The sequence below is a fragment of the Balaenoptera physalus genome (genome assembly GCF_965194825.1).
Source record: "Balaenoptera physalus genome assembly, chromosome: 8".
NCBI classification, from domain to species: domain Eukaryota; kingdom Metazoa; phylum Chordata; class Mammalia; order Artiodactyla; family Balaenopteridae; genus Balaenoptera; species Balaenoptera physalus.
This window is the reverse complement of record NC_138887.1, coordinates 113,520,180-113,538,538: the sequence shown is the minus strand read 5'-3', so window position 1 is coordinate 113,538,538 and position 18,359 is coordinate 113,520,180. Positions and strand designations below refer to the sequence as shown.

General features: G+C 44.2%; 1 pseudogene across 1 annotated transcript in view; it reads left to right on the top strand.

Moving 5' to 3' along the window:
* Positions 1 to 18,359, top strand: part of LOC309666436 (olfactory receptor 2F1-like) — a 617,177-nt pseudogene that overhangs the window by 130,579 nt on the left and 468,239 nt on the right. The gene's annotated exons all lie outside the window — the stretch shown is intronic.

Here is an 18,359-nt window from a genome sequence, read left to right as displayed (position 1 = left end):
TAACTTTTAGATGTATTGGGAAACCAAAAAATTCATGCGACTCTTTTTATTGTGATAGTCACTTTACTGCAAGGATCTGGAATCGAGCCTGCAATACCTCCAAGGCATGCCTGTGCAAATTAGTATCTCAAAAAGTTATCTTGCAATATCTCTCTCCTACCTATTTCCATGAGATTATGAGCACCATTGAACATCAAGAGTCTTCTTCATCTATGTTACTCTACAGCCTGAACATCCTGCTTTGCACACAGAATGTGCTTCATACACATAGAAATAAAATTCATTCAAGTAGGGCTTCCCTGGTGGCGCAGTGGTTGAGAATCTGCCTGCCAATGCAGGGGACACGGGTTCGAGCCCTGGTCTGGGAAGATCCCACATGCCACGGAGCAACCGGGCCCGTGAGCCACAACTACTGAGCCTGCGCGTCTGGAGCCTGTGCTCCGCAACAAGAGAGGCCGCGATAGTGAGAGGCCCGTGCACCGCGATGAAGAGTGGCCCCCGCTTGCCGCAACTAGAGAAAGCCCTCGCACAGAAACGAAGACCCAACACAGCCAAAAATAAAAATAAATAAATAAAAGTATCTGGTCAATTTGGTAAAAAAAAAAAAAAAAAAAAAAATTCATTCAAGTAGAAGGGAAGAAATCAATCGGGGGTAGTGGGGAGACTTAACAATACAAATAGGAGGGTAGAAGTCCCTAGAGAAACTGGAAGAATTGGACTAATTATGTAGTGAGAGAGCCTATATTTAGAAATGCAAGAGCCCTCTCAGACAGCAGGGAAAGTCCAGAAAGTGGAAGAAAAGGCCCTTCTCATTGGTGAGCGGAGGCCATAAAGAAGAGTGACTATAGAGAACCCCCATTCATGACCTTAGAGAAGGTGAGTGTTTATTGCAGTTAACCTGTTCTTCTTCTACCTTCATGTACTAGTTTGTGGGCAGCAGGTAACCTGTCTTCTTACCTCTTGTACCTCCAGACTGAGAAATGGAATATTTCCTGCCATAAAAGGATGTCACAGTCATCAGCTATTGCAGCCACCACCCGACGGTGAGCTGGTGAGCCCTGAGGGAACTCAGGAAGGAAAGAATACCTGTCATCTAGCAGCCATCAGACTGCAGTCACGCCCCACAGTGAGCCCTGAGGAAGCTCAGGATATGAAAACACAGGATACTGACCCTAGATAGCTGAGGTACATATCACAGGAATGATTTCAGTGAGCCCAGACTCTTGCATCTTCCCATACATAGAAAAGCGCTAAATGCCTTAACTTGGGATATCTGGTTTTCTTTCATTAACAATAATCTTTTGACGTTCAGACTACCTGCCCTTCGTTGCAAACTTCTATATATCCTGGCTCCCCTCTCACCTCCTTGGAGCAGTTCTCTCAGGGTTGCTTCAGATGTTGCCTCCTGGGCTTGAAGTCCTAAAACTTCCTGCCAAATAAAACATAATTCTCAACTTTTAGGTTGTGAATATTTTTTTTTAGTTGACAAGACCAAGAGGGGCCGTGACCTAACCTGATACTGTGACTGGTGAACAGCACTCAGGGATCCTGGAATTGGTGCCAGATGCACTGATCAAATAGAACTTTTAGATTGTCTCTAGAAACTGGGAGGAAGGAAGCAAATAGATATTTGGTGACGAGAAGAACAGTCTAAGACAGAGACAAACATGTTCCCCCCCAGTATTCCAGCTTCTCACACATTTCCCAGTGCCCTTGCAATTAATCAGGACCATACGACTGGTTCCGGGTAACAAAATACAAGCAGAAGGGATGGGAGTCAATTCCAAGATGAGGCAGTTGAAAGGCCCTCACTTCCCCTGCTGGCAGTTCTGAGAAACAGGATGTGGCTTCCAGACAATGGGTCAATACAATGGTCAACTTGGGTCCCTGAGTATATAGAGCAGATGCCCCACTGACTAATGCTGGACATGTAATAAGTCTTGTTGTATCAAATCACTGGAATTTCAGGGTCGTTTTTAAAATAATGCAGCATAATTGATCCTATCCTAATCTGTCACATCTACCTTGCAATCTTCTTTTTCCCCTTTGATAAGACTGAAACAGAGCAGGACCCTGTGGGTCCCCTGGGCACAAAAGCCTTTCTGTGTCTGTGTCCCCCATTTCTTGATTATAGGAAATAGGTTTCATTCAACCTCCATGAGCTTCCCTGAGCTCCGAGGAGCAGGTTCCAACAGTTGCTAATCAGGGAAGGGAGGGGATGTGGAGACAAGGGAGGAACAGTCCAGAAACAATAGTGTGGCCTTGGGGCAGGGTCCTGGTTCCCCCTCAAGGGATACACAGAACAGTATCTTTGAGCTGTTTTGCTGATACTGAAACCCCGACCAGGTGGGAGAAGTTAACAGCATGCTGCCCACAAGCACGTAGACCGCAGACTAGTTGGAACCAGAAGGTTGATGATGCTGACTCCCGATTACCTCACCACCAACCAATCAGAAGAATGTCCACGAGCTGATCACGCCCTCTTTGAACCATTACTGTAAAACTCCTCATGACCCCCTCCAGGTTGGGACACACAGTTTTGAGGGCATTGGCCTGCTGTGGCCCCCTTTGCCTGGCAAAGCAATAAAGCTATTCTTTTCTGTTCCACCCAAAACTCTGTCTCCGAGATTTAATTCAGTATTGGGGTACAGAGGCCAGGTTTGGCTTCAAGATTCACACTGTCCACATCTTTGATGGATGGCCCTTTACCTACAATCAACACTAGAGTCTCAAACTTGCCTTAAAAAGCTGCAAAATAACACAGTGGTCATTCTAAGTCACTACCGGTATACCATGCACTTGTGTCACTCCTCTAGAAAAATTCTTCCAATAGCAAAGAGAAAGCTTCAAACTAGATACAGTAGGACAATGGTAGAGAAAGTTAAGAGTTCCTCTCAGGTTTTAGGGCCAGTAATCCAGGAGTCTCCTAAATTTTCAAACGCATATAATTTCTTTTGATATAACAAGGTACCCAGTTCTCCACCTTGTTCTATAGGAACTTGGGCATCTGTTAGTTTATAATCCCACTAATTCCTCTGTCTCCTAGAATCCCCACACCTTGCCCATTTTCTCCTGTGATCACAAAGAATGACAGATCACCCAGCCTCACTCAATGACTGTCAAATATTTCAGGGTGTTCTAGCCCAGTCACAGAAGGTCTTTGCTGTTTAAGGGAAATTAGGATTATGCTATAGGCTGTATAGGGCTCTGTATTTGGGATGAGGGATAAAGGGAGACATACTTACTGGTTCTGGGCATCTAAGATGCTGGTTCTCTGGTGTTCCCAAATCTAAAATTCCTTTGTAGTTGCATTTGACTATTTGCCTTCCCCAAAGCAGCTCAATTTCCAACACTAAGCCTTTAGAATCTTATAACAAAGAAGAATTCTGTACTGAAGTTATATCTAACTTATTAATGAAGGGTATGGATAAAGGTCATCTTTTGGACCTGCAAATGGTATTTTGAGTACTGAAAGGAGAAGGGAGAAATAAAAGGGGATAAACATGGAAAAGGGGAAGGGGGCAATTATGGGAGGGGCATGCTCAGAAGGAGACCAGGAATCCAGGCGGGATGGAGGGACAGTTGAGGCTCCATATATGAGGGTGCATGTGGGTAAGAGTTTGCAGGGCAGGAAAGCCATCAGCTATTTACTGTTTATCACGTAAGGAGCAGGTAGGCGACTGTGGGACTTGGTTTACATACATCATCTCACTTAATCTTCCCATTAACTGATATGAGACTGATATTGTTACCTCTGCTTTACATGAAAAAATTGAGACGTAGGTGAATTTATCAAGCTAATAGGTGGCTAAATTGCAAAGCAAAACCAACCCTTCCCTTCTCCAAAGTCTTTGCTTCAGCATTTGATGAAGTTTATTTGTTAGAAGTCCTAGGTGTGTAACATCGCTAATTTTCTCCTACCAACACAAAGCCCACGCTGTACCCTTCTCTAAGCTAAATCAGGTGTGTTCTTCCAAATTTCTTCATGGGAAAAATCACATTATCACACCTATAAAAGAAAATCTTCCACTTACAGCTACACATGCCTAGGAGAGATCAATTGAAAGCTGGGATTCACCAAAACTGTTTCCAACCAGGTGATATCATTAAACAACCACAAACTTTCAGCAAACCATTATCCAAACCAAGCTGATAAAGGACTTAGAATTTTTTGTAATGTGGTATGGCAGCCCCTCATGGGATCAAGCCATAGACACTTTTCTGACAAATGGACTTGTTTTAGTCAATCATGTATAGACTTATGGAGTCATTCTGTGCCATTCAGAGAGGAAGTAGTTTTCAATCATTGCTCAGCATAACCACCATGAAGTCCTCATTCTAGCAAATAAAGCTCCTTGATCCCTGCTCCCACACCCCCAAGTTATTTAGTGAATTTCTTCTCTTGCCTGGCAAGCAAGTAAATAAACTCAGGATTTTTTTTTTTCCTTTATCGTTCTGGCGGACTTTATTTGGTGACACACCTGATTACCCTTCCCCATCTTGATTATGGAGACAGGCTTCCAAAATGCTTGCTGTTTTCTAAATTGTCAGCTTTAAAGAACAGTCAAGAATCTTGAATTTCCAATATGCATTATCCTGATTGCACACGTCCAGGGCAATTCAGGGGCTATCTCAGTCATAGGTCTCTAAGATCCTGGCCTTCAGTCAGCCCAGAAGTATCCTGATTCCAATCATCTCTGAGAGTTGAAGCTGTTGCTTTGACAATGATTACGTTAACTCCAAGGAACTCCCAAGGAATAGCTTTTCCTGCACTTACTTCTTACAGAAATCAGCCACAGAACTGCACCATCTGTTAAGAAGAGAGAAAAAACTCTTGGCTATGAACTGCTTTACTGGTGGGATGATATCCTAGAAGGGTACAGCACCTGTTCAGCACCCTCACTGATAAACACAGTGCAGAACGCCTGCTAGATGATGGCAGCTATTCTAGTGCAAGTTTTATTCTGGTTTTCTTATTTATAATTTCCAAGTTCTTCAAGTGGGCAAGTTAATACTATCTACAGAAAGCAAGATTATACACTGTGACAGGACATTCATTCGTTACGCAAACATTTGCCAAGGATCTACTACAAGACGGGTCCTGGGCTAGGCTGAGGGATGAAAATGTAAATAAAACGTAGAAGTTATTACCCTTAAGAAGATTAGGAGACCTCAGTCAGCTGTAGAAGCCTAAGGATCTCCATAGAAGAGTCCTAAGTGCACGACAGAGGTATAGCCTGAGTGCTGTGGGAACACAGCGCTAGCAACAAACACTGAGGTATGGAAACATTTAACAGAGGAATTCATAACTGAGTCGGGTCTTAAAGAACAAGTAGAGTTTGGCTAGATGGAGGATGCACGGGAAGAAGGTCTCGCTAGGTGGAGAGAAGAGCATGTGCAATGCGCTGAGGACCAAAAAGTTTGGACACGATCAAGATCTGGCAAATTGCAGTTAAAATTCTATTTGCAAGCAGGTGTAGGATTTCCATATAGCTTTCACCTAACATCATGGAATGCTGCTTCTCCATGATCAAATGATGCAAGCTGTCTTTTCAACTACATTTTCAGTGTTTCAAAATGTTTAGAAAAATGGCAGGTTAGTAATGTCTGTAACTATAATTGAATCTTATATATCTGCTCTAAATGCAGCTGTTTGGTTTATACAGTGTGGAGGAAATAAATCACCACATATAGAAAAGAAAAAAAAAAAGATTTGGCAAATTGTTTTGATTTACTGGAAGTGGGTGGGCTGGGGATTGGGGTTGTCATGAGGTCAGCTTATAAAGGACTGAGAATGCTAAACTAAGGAGTTTGAACTTTATCCCGTAGGCAGGGGAGAGCTAACTGAAATTTATAAAGTAGTTTGTGGGCACTTCCAGCCAATATGAAGTAAAAAACACCATCAGATTTACCCTACCATTTAAACAAGTAAGAACTACACAAAATCTAGGAAACAGTTATTTTCAGACATTGGACAACAGCCAATGCAGAACAGTCATTCCTGAGAAAAGAGAAACAAATGAGCTGAGCCCTACAATTACCCCAGCATACTGTCTGGAGGAGATTTCCAGGTTGCAGGGCAGGGTTGAGGATATAGAACCGAGAATTCAGGGAGACTAAGGTGGCTGGCATTCACAGGATGGAGTGCTGGAAAGGAAGCACTGCACAGAGAGAAGAGAGCTGCACTGAGAGAAGAACACTGCAGAAGAGACACAGAGATCTTCAGGGGGTTCCCCTCAAATCTTCAGCTGAGCACTGGTCACTGCACGTGTGTGGAGAAACTACCCTAGTTGGGAAAAGAACCAATGAAAAGGCAAAATAATCACTGAAGCTCACACAGTGCCAGGGATAGTCTGTATTCCTATAGCCAGAGTGGAAGAACCTTGCAATACATGATGCATTGAGTAGAGTACTCAGAAGGATAGGGAAAATTAGCACCAGAATGAAGGCTTCTCTGGTTCTAGGTAACACAACTTAGAAGTCAGTCTTTAAAGGATTAAAGTGTTTCCAAGTAACACAGAACACAGAGCAAGGCTCAACTATATGTATGTATGTATGTGTATATATATATATATATATATATATATATATATACACACACACACACACATACATGTATACGTATTTATGTGTGTGTATACACACACACATACATACATGCATACATACACACCTTGTATATATAGGAGATACAGATATAGATATATCTATCTATATGCACATCACCTACATATACACAACAAGGTAAAATGTCTGACATTGAATACAACATTTCGGGACATGCAAAGAAGCAGGAAAATATGACTCATAATTAGGACGAAAGCATATTGACAGAAACAGACCCAAAAATATTAGACAAGAACATTCAAACAGTGATACAATTATATTCCATATATTCAAGAAGGTAAAGAAAAATATGTGCATGTTAAGTAAAGGCGTGGAGGATATAAATGAGACCCAAGTGAAATTACAGTACTAGAAATGAAAAAAAAAAATCAATGTCTTGGATGACAAATAAACTGAATGGAATTAACTACAGACACTGAGGAAGACTAGAAAACTTTAAGACATAGCAATCGAAACTCTCCTAAATGACACACAGAGAAGAAAAAGCCTGTTAAAAAAGAAAAGCAGCATAATAAAGCATCAGTGAACCATAAGACAGTTTCAAAAGGCTAAGTATAATTTGTGTCCCCAAAGAAGGGAAGAGAAGAAAGGGGAGGTGGAAAAAATATTTGAAGAAATAATGGATGAAAAATCTCCCAATGTGATGGAAACTATGAACACACAAATCCAAGAAGCTGTATGAACCCCAAGCACAAAACACATTAAAATAACTACTCTAAGGTACATGATAGTCAATCTGCTTAAAAGCAGTGATCAAGAGAAAAATCTTAAAATCAACTAAAGATACAGGTGCAGAGAAACAAAGTTAAGAATGATAGCAGGCTTCTCTTCAGGAGCAATGAAGGACAAAAGATAGTGGACCCACATCTTTAAAGCACCAAAAGGAAGAAAAACTGTCAGCCTAAAAGTCTATATATCCAGCTTTCAAGAATAAAAGGAAAATAATGACTATTCAGACATATAAATGCTGAAAACTCCATTACCAGATTTTTACCACAAGAAATGTAAAAGGAATTCCTTTAACATGGAAAATGATACCAGATGGAAATCTCTTATTTCCAAAGGAATGAATGCTTACTAATGGTAAATATGTAAGTAAATGTAAAATACTATTTTTTTATTTTAAAAATATTTTTTAAGAAATAATTGACTGTTGAAAGCAAAAATAATAACAATGTGTCATGGGTTTTATAACATGTAGAAGGGAAAGGTATGACAACAATAGTACAAAGAATGGGAAGGAAAACCGAAATAAACTGTTGTAAGATTCTTATATTTTTGTGAAATGGTATGATGTCACTTGAAGGTAAATTGTGATAAATTAGACATGTATCCCAAAAGTCCTAAAGCAATCACTAAAAAAGTCAATAAACATTATAAATCAACGTTATTGTTCATAAGCCAACAAATGAGATAAAACTGAATCATAAAAATACCTGATTACTCAAAAATAAGGCATAAAAAGAGGAAAAGAGGAACCAAGAACATAGGTGATGAATAGAAAACAGTAGCAAGAGGATAGATTTAAACCCAACCATATCAATAATCATTACATGTGAATGATATATTATGTGTAAGTGGTCTGAACACTTAAACAATTTAAGGCAGAGACTCATATTGGATTAAAAAAACTAAGATCCACCTATATGCTGTCTACAAGAAACCCACTCTAAATATAAGGTTGTTTGTGCTCACCTCTGAAGACTGCACCAGCCCTAACAAGCTGCAGCTCTGAAAAGTCACGCTTTTCCTCTGAAAAGTCATGGCCTCTGGTGAATATGGACTTTACCTAAGAGGCATGCCAAGTTTCACTGTGTTCTTTACAGCAAGCACTAAAATGCCACATTTTATCCCTGGCTTCTGGCTTCCTCAGTTCTCAAAACGGTCAACACTTTCAGAAAGCATTCCAACTTAACGGCCTTATCAAATCCTGTTAGACATCAGGTTATGAATTACCAGAAACTGTAATTTGTGCCATGAATCTGATAATCCTTTTTTTCCCCTCTTCCAACTAAAAAATCCATATTTTTATTCATTCATTCATCAGCCAAATAGTTAACATGTATAAGGCAGCCACTGTGCCAGATCTGTATACACAGGTATATATTGGTGAAACAAACCACTGTAGTTTCGGTACCCACGGAGCTTAAAATATAGTAGAGGAGACAGTCTGTAAATGAAAATATAAGTACATGTTGTGTTAAGAGTAGTAATAAAAACAAAGAGAAAATATTAGGAGGCGGGTGTTAAGTCGAAAATGTGGCCAGAGGACTCCTCCTCGAGAAATAACAGTTCAACCAAGAGCTGGGTAGGAGCTAGCCATGAGAACCACCAAGAGAGAGGTCTGGGCACAGGAACAGCATGTGTAAAGACCCTGAGGCAGAAGAACGGAGTATGTTTAAGATGCTTGAAGGACAAGAACAGTCACCTGAGGTGAAGCAGAAATGGTAAACTGGAACCAGATCATGCAGGGCTACGGTAAGATGTTTTCATTTTCCTCTAAGTACAATGGACAGTCATTAAAGCATATAAATAGCAGAGTGACACACATGACAATTTCCATTTTAAGACTATCTCCCTAGCCAGCCTGTGGAGAATGGATTACAATGGGACAGGAGTGGAAACAGGGAGATAAGTTTAGGAAGCTGTCGCTAAAGAACAGGCAGGAGAGGAGAGGGGCTTGGGCCAGAGTGGTGATGACCGAGAGAAGTTAAAGGATTTGAGATGTATTTCGGAGGTTGAACTGGCTGGAATATTCTGGCACCTTATATGTAAGCTGTGAGGGAGAGGGCAGAATCAAGGATGATTCCAGCTGGGTGGCTGAAACAAAAAGAGGGAGGCCTGGGGGTGTTACAAGTTTTGGGGTGGGAATCAGAAGTTCAGTTTGAGAATGAGGTTAAGTTTAAAAACTCTGAAAGCCATCAGTGCTTGCCCTTGCTCATGAGCCCAAACCAGCTGGGCCTTGGAGCAGCATCTCTGAGAGTTCAGATCAGAAATTACATCTCCCAACTAAAGAAGATGGAGCTCATATTGCCTGGCACATCTCTAACTCCAAATATGGCTTTCCCCACCTCTGTTGCTTTATTCTCCCTCTCCTTGGGACTGTTCTGAATGACAGCCTGACTGAATTCAGGTGGCCCAGGCAAGGCCCACACTTCCTTGGGTCAATTTAATAACACACATAGCGCCCCAGTTATAAGATAGAGACAATGAAAAGCCTTTTGCAAGCTGAAGACTCGTCTATCAGCCCATACGGTTGCTCCTTTGTCTTTCCAGCAAGCTGCATGACAGGTTTTGCCAGCCTAATTATTTCTCGGTTAATCAATCTAGTCTTCTATCATTTCATCTCTCTGCCCCATTTAAATGCATGCCTGATATTTCACCATCCCCTCCTGCATGCAAAGGAAGTTGCTGCTAGCTTCTAACCTGCACTACCGATCTTGCCCTTGATTGACATCAGGAGAAAGGAGACATTTCAAGACAAGGGCAGCTCATCTTCAATTCCAAAGAGCTGGAATTGTCACTCTAATGTGGGTGGACTTTAAAGTTTGGTGCCCCAAAGCACAGAGGAGCCTGCTGACCACGACATAGCCCCACCTTTCACACTATTCACTGGACCTGGAGGGGATGGTACCTGGGTCACAGGGTGCCAGACGCACAGGCTCAAAGGCTTCAAAGCCCACGAGGACATGAGTCCATGTCCTAAAAGCACCCATAGAACGGTGAGGACCACACCCTGGCCAGAAGGCAGAGCTCTCTTCCTGCACGACGAGGGCTCCTGGCAGAGCACTTTCTCCTGGGAGCCATGACCCTACACCTGAACACCAGAAAAGTCAGTCAAGCCACTGGCAGAGGTGTAGCCCCAGGCCAGCAAAGGAGGAAAAAACACCTTGTTCCGGGGATCTTCTAACTCTCACTAGACATGCCCGGTTGGCCAGTCAAGCTTAGGACCTCAGAATTTCAGGCCCCTCCTGGATGAAGCACTTTAATTGTACACTTGCCAGCCTGGCTGCCTATTTCTGTGCAATGAACAACTTTGTGGCTCCTCATGGGTTTGGGACTATAAAAAACCATAGGTCAGATCAATCACCAACTGGGAGAGATTTTTTTTTTTAAAGTCTGTAAGAGGAAAAAAAAAAAAAGAATTAGAAGCTTTATTTCAAATTTGCTTTTTAATTTAAAAAAATGTAGACCTTCAAATTAAAGGTTTTTGCCAACAGGTGGAGAATAGTTAAATTACAGTATGGTCACACAATAAGTTCCTAAGATAGAAAAAAAAAATAAAGGACTCTGCTTTCCACAGTACGTTGTACAGGGAGGAATGCTCAAAATTATATATGGAGTACAATTACAATCATGTAGAACATATATGAAACACAGTAATGGCAGAAATACTGTAAGGAAGGGTACCAAACTGTCTACAACTGATACCGTTTGATGGAAAATTGTACTGTTTTCTTTTCTAATCATTCTGTATTTACCAATATTTTCCTGATAAATTTGCATTCCTATTAAGAGAGACAGAGTTATTTTACTTTTAAAACAAATTAGACATAAATTCTTCTGCTTGCCTGTCTACAGCCCGCTTAAAGAAATAGATATAATTTAAATCTAAATGTTTTAAAATCACGGTCAACACAAGGTTAAGGGTGCTACGCTACACGAAATCTTATTTCTGTCAATTACACTTAACTGAATCCAGGAAAACTAAACTTGTGGTCAAAACACTGGGATTAATATATATATATATATACACGTCTATGTATATATGTACGTGTATGTACGTACACATATATGTTTTTTACTTTTAATTTTGAGATAATTGTAGTTTCACGCGAAGTGTTAAGAAATCATACAGAGAGATCTCATATACGCTTCTCCCCGTGGAAACATCTTGTATCGCACCAGGAAACTGATATTGGCACAATCCACAGACCTTATTCAGATTTCACCAGTTTTACACACACTCATTTGTGTGTGTATACGTATATACAGTTGACCCTTGAACAACGCAGAGGTCAGGGGCACCAGCCCTCTGCACAGTCGAAAATCCATGGATAACTTACAGTTGGCCTCTGTGGCTCTGAGGCTTCACCTCTGCGGATTCAACCAACTGTGGATCATGCGGTTGTACGGTATTTACTATTTAAAAAAATCCGCACACATGTGGGCCTGTGCGGTTCAAACCCGTGTTGTTCAAGGGTCAACTCTGTTTAGTCCTATGCAATTTTATCTTACGGGTAGACTCACGCGACCACCCCCACGGTCAAGGCTCAGAACGGCTCCATCACTGTTGCTCCCTCGTACAGTCATAGCCATAGCCACCTCCCGCCCCACGCTGCTCGCTAACTCCTGGCAATGGTGATCGACTTCCGGTCAACGCACAATCATTGATCCCCATGTGCAAACCACCATGCCAAGCCCTGGAGGATCTTTTTTTTTTTTTTTTTACTTTTTAAAACTACTTTATTGAGTTATGACTGACATTTGAAACACCATACGTATGGAATGTATACAACTCTATGAGTTTGGGGATAAATATATGACCATGAAACCATCACTATCATCAAGGCCGTTAACATTTCCATCACCTCCCAAAGTTCCCTCGCACCCCTTTATCATTATTATTGTGTGTAGGATAAGAACACTTAATATAAGATCTACCCTGTAACCAATTTTATATATACAATACATACTGTTAGCTCCAGGCACCAGGCTGTACATTAGATCTCCAGAGCTTATCCTGCATAACTGAAACTTTGTACTTTTTTTTTCACAAACACACACACACACACACACACACACACACTGTATTTTATTTGTACAAGAGATAAATAGACTGACACCAAGCATTGTAAATGGATGACCACAACAAAAGCAACAATGATTGCAATTACCAAACACGAAACACACTCAGACTATGTCATCATACTGACATTCAGTTCCCTGGAGGATCTTGACGCAAATATAAATGACATAAACAGGAAAGCCTAGTGGTTAGGAGTATGGCCAGGAACCAGACCAACCGGGTTCAGATCTTGGGTGTGCCACCTACCAGCTGTGTGATCTCTGGCAAAGCACTTAAGCTCTCTGTGTCACAGCTTCTTCTTCGATAAAATGGGGCTAACAATAGAACCTTATAGGGTTGTCGTGAGGATTCAATGAGTTGATGTTTGTAGAGCAAGTAGAAAGTGCCTGGCGTGAACCGATGTATGTTAACACATGTAAGAGCTCACCATCCGGTGGAGAACATACAGAGCTCTCATCAGGTCAGCCTGTGTTAGGTAATGTAGTATCAAGGTACACACGGCACAGTGGGAGGATACGGGAAGGAGTAGTTCCTCCTGTCGGTGGAAAGGCTTCACAGGAGAGAGATTATTTGGGTTGGGCTTTCAAGTATGAGTAAGACTTTTACAGAAATAAAAGGGAAGGGACGATGTTCCGGGCCTATAAAACGATGTGCTCTGTGGTCCCGAGGCATGAGAAGGCGAGGGCCATTCTGAGAGAGGACCACAAGATTAGAACGAGAGGAGACCATGAGGAGACCAGACGAGGGTGTGTGAGTGGGGTGAGAGGAGGAGGAGGAACAGCAGCCCCAGATGAAGAATGAGGGAAGGCCGGGCTGGGTTTTGAGGGGGTCTTAAATGCCGGGCTACAGTTAGCATTACAGCTTTGCAATCCTGGAAAAGACCAGAACAGAGCAGAAAGAAGATAGTCTGTCTCCAAAACATAGGTACATCAGGAGGGGATTTGAAGGGAAGGGAAAGTACTTTGTAAACTACAAAACACAAGCAATAGGGGTTTATTAGGAGGACGGCCTGATTAAAAACTAGCAGCAGCAACTACGTTGCTCAGACACGGTCACTATTCTTGTTAGATGCATGAAATCTCGGGAGTCTGGGGCACGGGGATTAGAAGTGACCAGGCTCACTCATGCCAGAACCTGTTTTCTCCCCGCCAGGGCAGCTTCTGCTCTAGCCAGGTGTTCTCAATGCCCGTCACCTCCAGCCAGCCTTTCCCGGGGTTTCCAAAGGAAGCAGCTCTGCAGAGACTTTGGCAACTCCCCGTGTCTCCCCCGTCACTGGCACCCTCAGCTCTGTCACGGTGAGCCCACGGCGTTTATCTGATCATCCGGCCAAGGGCCTCCTTCGGGCTCAGGACGTCCTGGTCCCCGAACCTGTGATGAGCTCCGGTCTCCCTTTGCCCTCCCCTGCCTTGGAGGGTGCTTCTCCTCCTGGTTGTTTCCTGGGGCCTTTACCTCCCGTGTTTGCTGGGAAGGTGATCTCCCGACCCAGGGCCCGTTCAGATTTCTGCCTTTCACAACCGTATTCTTGCCTCTGGTCCCAGGATTTCCAATGACCTGTTGCTGCCTACTCCCAGGAGTGGCATGTAGGGCAAGAATGAATTACCCTGTGTCTCTGCTTTGAAAAATTTCCTCAGTCAACCACCTTCTACTGGTTATTTTTCTCATTATAGAGAGGGAGGGAGGAAGGACAAAGAATCTTATTTCACTTGCTTAAACTAATTGTGTGGTTAACTCTACACAGAATGGGGAAAAAAAAAGATTAATTATAGGGCTTCCCTGGTGGCGCAGTGGTTGAGAATCTGCCTGCCAATGCAGGGGACACGGGTTCGAGCCCTGGTCTGGGAAGATCCCACATGCCGTGGAGCAACTAGGCCCGTGAACCACAACTACTGAGCGTGCGCGTCTGGAGCCTGTGCTCCGCAACAAGAGAGGCCGCGATAGTGAGAGGCCCGCGCACCACGATGAAGAGTGGCCCCCGCTCGCCGCAACTAGAGAAAGCCCTCGCACAGAAACGAAGACCCAACACAGCCAAAAATAAATAAATAAATAAATAAATTTATTTAAAAAAATATTAATTATACCCTTTAGTAGCATCAGACCTGTTCTTTTTTGTTGTCATTCTCCTATCCATGAGAAGAAAAAGATGTTGGAATAAATGGCTCTTGCTAAGAGGGTGGAAGTTGGTGATTTATAGTTTGGCTCTGAAAACTAAGGACAACCTCCTCCCCTCCACGCACCGCCCCCCACCAAAAAAAATCCTTCCCTCTAAACAAGGTTGGTATATGAACATGCCTGAAGATCATGAAGATGCCATGTACCAAGTCTTAGAAATAAATATTTCCAAGTACCCCTAAAACAGTATCTTTTTACCCTCCCAATAAGAGCAGCCTCCCTTCCCTATCTGAAAGATAGCACTCTCCACAGCATATATCCTAAGTACAATCCCTTTTCAACCGAAAGCGTCAAGACACTATCCCAAGCCTTCTTAGACCAAATTCACTTGCAGCCATTAAATCAAATTTTCATGTAAATAAAGAAAACGATATCATTTGTAAAAAAAAAAAAAAACCCACAAAACAACAAGGCGAGAATATCAAGACTGAGGAAGGGAGGAAAGAAAGAAAGAAAAAGAAAGCTTCGATTTCCCTAATGTCATAGCCCACACCCAACAAATTCAATTATTTATGTGTTTAGAAAATGCCAACATCTTCAATTCCTTAAGTCTCAGAGCAAACCCTTTAATACGGTTAGACTCTGTATCTTTCAAAGTTTTGTGTAAGGGTGGTGTCCAGTCTATGGGTGATTTGAGTCTGCTTTTCTGACCTTCACCCAGGCAGAGGGCAAAGAGACGGTGAGAGGAAATACAACATAAGTGATGGCAGGGAAGGATGATTGATTCTTAATTTAATGAGATAGGATAATCTATTAAGAAATTAATTGTGACCCGCTTTCACTGCAGCAGACACCTCAGTAAAGGACAACAGGTCATCTCCTTCCCCCACCATCCACTTTCCCTATTTCCATCCCCCGGGATGGTTCTAGTTGACTTTGTTTTTGCAGATCTACGAGCGTCTCCAACTCTAACGTGAATAAAAATCACCTGAGGGGCTTGTTACTCTCAGGATGCTTCTCTGGACATACTAATTAAAATTTCTGGGGATGGGGCCTGGAAGCCACATTTTAAACAAATTCTCTAGGAAATTCTGATTCAGGGGGAAAACACTAGGTCAAAAGAGACATTAAAACTGGAATACTTGGGTGTGGGAAGCAGGCGAGCTGAGGCTTCAGAGGAAAGGACCAGACCTCAGAAGGCTCCTCTCCTGGTTAGGGAGCTTGGTTTTTATCACACAGGCAGGCAAGGGCCACTTCAGGGTTTAAGCAGGGCTGTGACATGGTAAGAATGCCTCTCCCTTAAACTTCAGCTCAAAGCTCATGTGTCACCCTCTCCAAGAAGGCCTTTCCTGCCCCACCCCCAATCCGAGCCCAGCAGAGCTTCCTGCTCCTTCGTGCATCCTTCTAACTCACCACCGACCTCCTTGTATGGACACTGTCCATTTACTTGTGTCACTGTTCTAATCCCCTCTCTGCCAGTAAGCTTCTGCAGGCAGGAAGTGACTCGCGCACAGTGCCTGGCACACGGTAGGTGTCCTGTAAATGTTTAATCAAGCAGACTGTTGCATTCCATTTACCACCATGTCACCACCAAACGATGGTTTCACAAAGAAAGCGACTTCACTGCCCCCCATTCCTTGCTCACATGGCCTAGAATGCTTCCTTTCTAGCTGAAACTGGGCCCTATTTTTAAATCCCTCATTTATTAGAGGATATTAGTCTTATAGGAGTCAGAATGAAACACCAGATGCCTGGAATTTTGGTCATGTTGTCACGGAGTTAACTCGTTTATAATTTTTATATTTCAGAAAGAACTCGTAATTCTCCAAAGTTCACGTGTGTAGGCCAAACCCCTGAAAGGAATTTAAGGCACAGGAAAACGTACCAGTAGGTGATTACAGCACGAAAGCACGTGGTGTCCAGAGTCTTTTAAATCCTAAAAGCAAAACACCTGATTTCTATTCTGGACCACCCCCTCCCCCCAAACCTCCAGCACCAAGCACCTGTTTCAATCCGGCCAGCACCTCCCACTCAAGGGCAGATGGAAGAAAGAGGCCGTGAGATTTTAAATCCTGAAATTATGTTATAAAGCAGACAAGAAACATTCCAGGAACTTGGAGTCGTAAAGGTCACACCTGTGCGATCTCCCTTACGAGACGCCTCTTCATTCTCAGCCAGAAAAATTGATATCAAGTGGGTGGAAACATGAGACAAAACTTTGACGAGCTAGTACTTTCTCCCGGCTTACCTGCGGCCTCCCGTGCGCGTGCAACGGTGTCGCATTCAAGAGGTGTCCACTTCACCCTGCAGCCTGGGTTCTTCCAGCTCGCTTTCATCCTCGAGGACAGCTCCGTGCTCCACGGACCTTCCCATCGGCACGGGGTCTTGGGGGCTCATTAATCCTGAGGCTTGGGGAAACCTCAATGATGCAGCTGGGAGACGGGCAACCCTTGTTAAGGGTTTGGGGCTCCCTTGATAAGTGGCTCCCCAAGTCGCCTTCCACAGTTCACAAGGAAGGACTCTTGTCTCCAAGGCCAAAGGCGCCACCAAGCCCATTGCCAAGTCCAGCCCAGGGAGCTGCCCCCCCCTCCCCCAGCCGAACGCCCTGGCCCTCCAGGCCGAGCCTGCCGACCGCGACCCCGGAGGCGGGCTCTCGCCCACGCCCCGCGTGCAGCCCCCACCCACCGGGGAGGGGCCGCCGCCGCGGAGCCCGCACCTGTCCCGGCTCGGGCCTCGGCGGGGGCGGGAAGCGGCGTGGCCCCCGGGCCTCGCCAGCCGCAGCTGCCCCACGCACCGCCCTCCCGAGTGGGCCTCGCCGGCGGCGGGGTTAGGACGCGGGCCCCCCCCACCCCCACCCCGGCTCGCAGCTCCGCACACCTGCCCGCGCGCGAGGCTTCATTAGGCGGCGCGCAAGCAGCCCGGCGGCCGCGTGCCGGAGTCCAGGCCATGGAGCCCAGCCCGGAGCCGCGGGGTGAGTGCGCGGGGGCCGGAGGGGCTGGGGCCCAGCGGCAGAACGAGGGTGGGTGCTGGAGGGGAGCTGAGAGGGGCTGGAGCGGGCAGGGGGCCAGGGAGCCCACCACGCCGCGGCCCCCATCCTTGGCGTTCGGATCTCCAAGGATGAAGAGAAGAAAAGCAGGGCCGCGATTCTTCTGCTCTAGGTTCCCACACCCGTCACCTTTCTAACCGGGGCCTATCACCCGGATACGTCGCATTTATTGAGCACCTACTGTGTACCGGGCTTGCTAGGCTACAAGCGCTCCTAAAATGCTGTAAAACCCGTCTGTCCCTCCTTCCCCATTTCACCATCCAGCCTCGCCGCTTGGTGCCGCCATGAAGGCCTGCAAACCCCCTTCACCAGCTTGTACCCTAGGAAACAATCTGACAAAGCGAGCGCCTTAGCCCATGACCTACATCTTTCTTACACGTTTTTAGAAAGTCGTTCCTTAAGACCTTCTATCTCACGCAACTTTCATTAAAAAAACCCTTGCTCCTAGTCCCCAGTGGGCATCCACTTAAAAATATTCCAGTTTAGTTAGAAATGATAAAGCAGCTCCTTGAGCTGAGACGGTTTGGGATCTGGAGGTTATGAATAAGTTGGGAGGGGAATGGGGGCGGGGTTGGTGACCCCAGGAAGGACTCTGTCTAGTGATCAAGAGCACTGCGCCGTGTGAGCTTGGGCAAATCACTCAGCTTTCTCATCCACGTTTCTTCCTATTAGAATGAGCTTTAAATATGCCTTCCTCACAAGGATTAAATGCATGCTGGACTAATCTTTGAAAGGTGCCTAGCACAATGCCTGGGACATGGTAAACTC